Source organism: Mizuhopecten yessoensis, unplaced genomic scaffold (genome assembly GCF_002113885.1).
Source record: "Mizuhopecten yessoensis strain PY_sf001 unplaced genomic scaffold, ASM211388v2 scaffold8213, whole genome shotgun sequence".
In the NCBI taxonomy this organism is placed as follows: domain Eukaryota; kingdom Metazoa; phylum Mollusca; class Bivalvia; order Pectinida; family Pectinidae; genus Mizuhopecten; species Mizuhopecten yessoensis.
Genome location: NW_018407435.1, coordinates 2,086,601 through 2,094,569, shown reverse-complemented (window position 1 = coordinate 2,094,569; position 7,969 = coordinate 2,086,601). Strand labels below are relative to the sequence as shown.

Sequence of the window (7,969 nt, the reverse complement as noted above, 5' to 3'; positions counted from 1 at the left end):
AATAAAAAACACTTTGTGTAACATGTGTTACATATTTTGCGATAAATAAAATATTTGTAGGGTTAATTAGAAATGCTTCTTTTCATTTTATTATTGTTGTTATTGTTCCGAACAATGTCACACCCCAAAAAAAACCGGAAAATATTAAAATTGACGAAAATTCAATTTTTTGGTATTTTTTCCAAAAAAGTCCCCTAACTATCGGAGTGTTTAGATTTTCATAAAATCAACTCTACATAGTTGCATAACCATTATATTAAAGTTTCAACGAATTTCGCTGGTTAATTACGAAAGTGTGGAGCCACCTTAAGAAGCATCCGCGATTTCGTACTCATATCGGCAGAACACTGTTGAAATTACGGAAGACTGTCATAAACATGTATACAATCTACTAAAGGAAACAAAAAACTAGCAATATAAAACTGTATTTTAAAAAAATCAGAACAAACAATTTTTAGCAAATTTCTCCTGTCGGAAGTAGCCGTCACATGTTTCCGTGTGTCTATTTTGATTTAGTGTTCAAAGAAAGATAACTCGAATACACTAAAAAGAAAGGCTCTACAGTGACCTGCAAGAACAAAAGCTTCGTTTGGAATAAAAAATATATCTTTGATCGTCAAATTAAATATCAAAACAACTTTTTTTAAATTTCACCTTTTTAATTTATTTTTCAATATGTCAAATTGAACGAATTCATGTATTTTTTAAAAATTATTTATTATATTTATTTAGTTACGATATAGAATCTGTTATTAATTTTTTTCTGCAGTCTTATATCGGTTTTGGTTGATGGTAAGTTATTTCTCATTTTGTTCTGTTTCAAATTGTTGAAAATTGAAGGTTCATTGCATTACACGTTTTACGTTTCATTGAAAACACTGTTTATCGATATATGAATGTCTCCTTGGCTCTTCGGAAGTGGACAAAAATCGGCAAGGAGATGTGGCCTCATTTGCATACGACGTTTTCGTACGTTTGTCAGACTACAGAAAAGACTGGTTCATGAATGAAATATATCACCGTTTTTAAGGTATGGCTTCATTTTGAGCAAGATAAAAAGAGCATTAAGCAAAACTGCATATTTATGCGTGTTTTTTTAATCGGTGATTGTTTCTTATGTTTTCCGGACGAACTTCCGGTAATTTTTGAGTCAGTTTACAGACAGTGGCCACACGTCTAAAATATCCTTGTGTTGTGTCCAGCAGGTCACGTAGTTACGAGATATAGCTTGATAAAATGGCTGCGCGGAAATACATAACGCGCGGAAACTGGTGTCTATACGATATTATATTGCACTACAAATATTTCCCTCGCAAACTTTGTCATCTCCATCTGTTGAAACTACGTATACCAGCCAAATATCATTATAAGATTCTATGCTTTTTTATTCGTCTTCAGGAGTTGCTTCACAAATTTGTCCCTGTGACCTTGTAACTAGGTCAATGTCATTTTCCTTCTCAAATTGGTTAGCTCTATTCAAAAAAGGTACCAGCCAAATCTTATGAATCCATTCCTTTTAGTTCTTAAGAACAAATCCTTTAAACTGTTGTTGACCTATGTGACTTCTGAACTTGGTTGAGGTCATTTTTATTCGCAAACTTTGGTGAGCTCTATCCCAGGAAATCAACCGCCAAATATTATGATTTTATGCCTTTCGATTATTCAGAAGAAGTCATTTGATGTTTTTGACATATTTGACCCCTGAGACATTGAAAGAAAGTCAATGTCATTTTCATTCTCAAGCTTTGCCGGGCTCTATCTCAGGAAACCATCAGCCAAATATGAAGATTCTATACCTTTTAGGTCTTCAGAAGAAGTCGTTTAAAGAGTTTGACATATTTGACCGCTGTGACGTTGAAAGAAAGTAAGGATCATTTTCATTCTCAAACTTTTTCGGGCCCTATCCCAGGAAGCCATCAATCAAATATAAAGAGTCTATACCTCTCAGTTTTTCAGAAGTCGTTTGTAGTTTTTGGCACATTTGACCCCTGTGACCTTCAAAGAAGGTCAAGGTCATTGTCATTCTCAAATTTTGTTGAGCTCCGTCCTAGGAAGCCATCAGCCAAATATGAAGATTCTATACCTTTTAGTTCTTCAAAAGAAGTCGTTTTAAGTTTTTGACATATTTGACCCGTGACCTTGAAAGTAGGTCAAGGTCATTTTCGTTCTCAAACTTTGTCGGGCTCCTACCAACAAAGCTTTCAGTCAAATATCATTACTCTAGGCCTATCCGTTCTTCAGAAGTTGTTGTTTAAAAGTTGACGGACGAGGACGGACGACGGACGCTGCACCATGACATAATTATGCTCACTTGCCCTTTGCGCAGGTGAGCTAATAATATGACAATAACGGCTTGCAGTTTTGGAACTCTTCTGTGTTTTTGTAGACTCCAAAGCAACGATAACTTGGCAGGGTGTCTACAAAATCACAAACACACGAATTTTTTTATTTTTTTTTACAAAACCAGTTTCGTGTGCTGTGATCTAACTATCAGTATTTAGGCAGGCAAATGACATGTAGGTCATGTAAATTTATCGAACCCGTCCTGTGATTACCATTATCTACCAGCTGAAAATATAACGGCAATATACCGAGAACTATATCAGCTTTAAATTCTGTTTCTGAGTACTAAACACTGAACGAGAAATTAGATAAATTCAACTTAATTTGACATGTCATGTATGGCAAATGTACAATATGACTCAATATTAATGACTAGAAGAAACACGTAACACACATTTATCAATAGTTACCCTATTCGTTGCCGCAGATGTAAAAATCTCTATCAATTGTGGTACCATGTGCTTCTAAAATGGCGTCTGCTCAAGATCTGAGGCAATACTAAACTGCGGACGGTAATGTCCGAAAAGGCGTATAAAATAATAACCTACTCGACCGGGTAGATAAATCCGGTATGTACTACATAGTACATACATATTTCATTGCTGAGGTGAACTCAATACTTAAAATTAATGTATTCTATAAATAAATCACTACTAAAAATAAATGTTCTTTTTTTCGTAACATGACAGGCAAAATTGCCGTATATCGTACGTTATTGTCAAAATTGAATTTACTATCGTATTTCTTGGTATTGCTCAAAGTAAACGTATGTGAATGAACACAAACACGTCAAAAACTCACAAAATCCAGCAGTCTTCTAAAGTCGATGCAGTAAATATCGGGCGCTGTAAACAACGTGGCGTCATCGGAATGTATTTTCAACAATGTATGTATACATTTCAACAATGTATCTTTTGCATGAATACACGGAATGAGTTGTACAAATCTGGTGTACCTTTTTACTTAGTAATGGAAACCCCCGAGTTGTTTACTTACACATATGTACACGATGAATGTATCACTACGCGCACGGGAATGACTGTCGTTATCGAGTGATAGTGACAATGATCTGAACAAAGGTAATGGGTCAATTACACTTGAAACTGTTAATATTAAAGTATAATTCATATGTCGTTGCTTGAGATGTCATGGTAATAACAAGAGGCTCAAAAGGCCTGAATCGCTCACCTGGTATTAATTTCAAACTTGTAATCTTAAAAGTGGACTAAAATACAGGCAGAATTTCAGTGCTTGATTTATAAGAACCTATCAAAAGATTTAAACATATGACGCCTGTGACCTTGAATGTCGAACAAGGACATTAGGTTGAACAGAGTTTATATTCTTCCAACCCAGCAAGCTTTTTTTAATCTGGCAAAATATCATTACCCTGGACCTTTTGGTTATACAGAACAAGTCATTTAAAGATTTAAACATATTGACCTTTGTGACCTTGAATATGGGCGAAGGTCATTCATTTGAACAAACTTGGTAGCCCTTTATCCCAGTATGCTACTGGCCAAACATCATTCTCCTAGGCCTCTTGGTTATTCAGAAGAAGTTGTTTAAAGGTTTTAAACAAATTTGACCATTGTGACCTTGAATATTTGTCAAGGTCATTCGTTTGAACAACTTTGTAGCCCTTCATCACAGCATGTTACTGGCTAAATATCCTAGGTTTTGGGGTTATTGAGAAGAAGATGTTTAAATGTGTTTTAACATATTTGAACACTATGACCTTGGAATACGTCGATGTCATTCATTTTAACAAACCTGGTAGCCCTTTATCCCAGCATGCTACTGGCCAAATATCATTATCCTAGACCTCTTGGTTATTCAGAAGAAATTGTTTAAAGGTTTTAAACATATTTGACCACTGTGACCTTGCATATAAGTAAAGGTCATTCATTTGAACAAACTTGATAGCCCTTCATCCCAGCATGTAACTGGCCAAATATCATTATCCCATGCCTCTCTGTTATTAAGAAGAAGTTGTTTAAAGGTTTAAACATATTTGACAATTGTGACCTTGAATATTTGTCAAGGTCATTTATTTTTAACAATCTTGGTAGCCCTTTATCACAGCATGCTCCTGGCCAAAAATCATCATCCTAGGCCTTTTGGTTATTCAGAAGAAATTGTTTAAATGTTTCAAACATATTTGACCACTGTGGCCTTGAATATTTGTCAAGGTCATTCATTTTAACAAACTTGGAAGCCCTTCATTCTAGCATGTAACTGGTGAAATATCACTGCCCTGGGCATTTTGGTTATTCAGATAAAGTTGTTTGGAGTTTTTTTTAACATATTTGACCAATATGAGACCTTGAAAATAGGTAAAGGCAGTTTATTTGAACACACTTGGTAGCCCTTCATCCCAGCATGCTACTGGCCAAGCAGCATTATCCTAGGCCTCTTAGTCATTCAGAAGAAGTTGTTTAAAGATTGTTTAAGACAATTGACCCTTGTGACCGTGAAAATGAATGAAGGTCATTTATTTGAACATATTTGGAAGCCCTTCATCACAGCATGCTACTGGCCGAATATCATCACCTTGGGCATTTTGGTTATTCAGAAGAAGTTGTTTTAACTTTCTAACATATTTGACCCCTGTGACCTTAAAAATAGGTGAAGGTCATTTATTTGAAAAAACTTGGTAGCCCTTTGCTTCTGGCCAAATATCATCACCCTATGTCTCTTGGTTCTTAAGAAAAGGTTGTTTAAAGTAAAATATTGACGCCGGACGACGGACGGACGACGGACGCCGCGCTACGGCATACGGCTAAAAACGGGAAAATAATTTCTCCCCACAGAGTGACTCGGAGCCTAGCAAAGACTAGAATTTCACGCACCTCCGAGTTAGGCTCCGACATTATGGCGACAGGACCACGTGTTGTTGACAGCAAGCCTACTGTCTTTTTTAATTCTAGATTTTCGAGAGATTCCGGGAGGGAGACCTCGTTTTTGATATTTTGTTAAATTCTCGTTCCTATATAAGATATGTCATATAGTGACATGATTTCAGAGAGAATACGATTTTTTAACACCAAAATAGACGCATACAAGCATGCGCTTATTCAAACAAATGAAGCGTATAGGTAAACGAGCGTTCGACATAAAAAAAAACCTACGTCACTTGACTAAATTAAACCGTCTTGCAGAGAAATACACACAACAAATCGTTACTCGCTAAGGGTATGAACTATGCCATCGTTCCAGATTAAATCCCAGTTGATGATTTTGTTATAGCCATAGACCAAACATGTAAGAAACTAAGCTTTGCTGAGGGTGATCAACTGAGATTCCAGGTGACGGGGGTTTTCAAATGAACAGCTGCAGACCAATCCGACTCAAACGTTAAAAAGGCGTCGCATAGCCATCCTGTCAGAACTAAAACAAACAAGAGAGCAAAAGTACTGAAGGCCAATACATGTAACTGTATCCCACTGCAGAGAATACTCCTAGAATGTACTATACAACCAATATCCAAAAAACAGGGGAACCCAATGAGGCCTATCGTGGACTACACGAGGTCCATTGGTTACAATGTTTCCAGGTCATTAACAGACATTCTTGGACCGCTAGTGGTTAAATCGGAACACCATGTCAAGACTCAAAACATCTGGCAGAAGCTAGAAAAATCCATTCCACATGATGTTGCCTATCCCTTTACCAACACACGCAATGAAGATGCGTTTAGAATCATTTGGAAACGCTGAGAATAAGATCCTGGTGGATGAACACAAACATCCAGATTCAGGACATCATGGATTTGCTTGAATTTGTGCTGACCACAACATGTTTTAGTTTCCGAGACAACACATATATATACATATATCAGCAACGCCTCGGTACTCGTATCCAGTATCTCCCAGTGTGGCCAATTTGTTCATGGAACATCTGGAGCGAGAAGCAATAGCCACTGCCCCCAATATAATGCAAGCCTCGCTTATGGAAACGATATGTTGACGACATACTTGAGATCATCAAGAATGAATCACAGAAGGATCTGACCACCCATATCAGCACCATAGATACCATTAACAACATCAAATGTACCTGTGAGGAAGAAACGAACGGCAAAATGCCCTTCCTAGACACTCTATTGGTGAAGAAAGAAGACGGAACCGCGAAGGTATTGGTCTATAGAAAAAAGACCCATACGGACCAATACCTGAACTTCAAATATCACCATCCTTTGCAACAGAAGCAAGGCGTCGTACGCACATTGCTCAACAGATGTGATACAATAGTCACAGAACAACAGGACAAAACACAAGATCAGAGTCACGTCACTAAGGCAATGAAACCCTGTGCATATCCGGAATGGACCTTAATACAAAAACAGTGTCAGAGTAAGGGGAAGAACAAGAAAAAACCAATCAAGGAAAACAACAAAACCAAAGGTCAGGTGGTCATCCCGTATATAAAGGGTATATCCGAAACCATCCAGAGGATATAGCCCGGCCATGGCATAGCAACAACCATCAAGCCCCACAAAACGCTTTGTAATACCTAGTACACCCTAAGGATCAAACACCTAAAGAAAACGTCGCAGAATGCGTATACAAAATCACGCAATCAGAAAGGAAGCAGTCGGAGTCCCAGATCAATAAATTGGCAATCACAGACCATGCCACACAGAAAAAAGCATGTCATTGACTGGGATAACTCCAAAGTATTTGAGAGAGAGAGAGAGAGAGAGAGAGAGAGAGAGAGAGAGAGAGAGAGAGAGAGCAATATATTAAATCGGCAGCTAAAGGAAGCCTTAATCCTCGTCCTAAATCGAGATGAAGGGTGTTCACAAACTCTCATACATCTATGAAAAAGTATTAAACAAAGTGTAGTCAAATCGAGTCATTTCGGTAACATATAACAATTAATTGTACATATTCAGCGTAGCTGAGTCGACATCGATTTGCGTGGACAACTCGTACATATTTTATACCTTTGGGTACATGACGGTGACAGAATACACACCGTACAGTCATCGAAACGTCACGTATAAACACTTACTGGTTGTGCTACATGAATCTTTTATCTTCGCATCATGTAAGATTATTTAAATGTTTATGAGATATTCTATATTTTATGAAATATCTTATTTGTGTATACGATATGACTTATATACACTGTATGAGATATCTGATATAATACCAGATATCTCACACAGTTTTATAAATATATTATATATTATTATGTTACGTTATCCAAGCAATTATCACCATGTTAAGTTTGTAAGACATGTAAAGTGCACACTAAAGAATATGACCGCTTTTTTCAAAACGACATGTTTATGTATATATATGCATAAAAACCGTCATCTTTATTTTTTATTTAAATGTACTACACAAGTCTAAGATACTATACGAAAACGCCAAAGGGATAACAATCCTTGGGGAATGTTATCGCTCCGCCACCCGTCTGTAGTCACGGAGAAACATACAAACATACAATATAATGAACATTTCCAGTCAATGATCTTGATGCAAGTACTCGTATATAAGACATACAGGAAGATATGACAACTAGTGTATTGTTGACTTTATGATAGTCGATTAGTCCAGATAGTTCACAGTTCTGACCCAACACTGGTCAATAACATAGGTTAATAAAACAGTGTAAA

The 7,969-nt window shown here is 36.8% G+C and overlaps 1 protein-coding gene across 1 annotated transcript in view; it reads right to left on the bottom strand.

Annotated features, from left to right (window-relative positions):
- The window catches only part of LOC110455411, a 14,586-nt gene extending 11,746 nt beyond the window's left edge, over window positions 1–2,840 (bottom strand). The window contains exon 1 of the mRNA XM_021505536.1: window positions 2,754–2,840. The gene's annotated coding sequence lies outside the window, so the exon portion shown is untranslated. The remainder of the gene's footprint in view (window positions 1–2,753) is intronic.
- Between the last annotated feature and the right edge of the window lie 5,129 nt (window positions 2,841–7,969).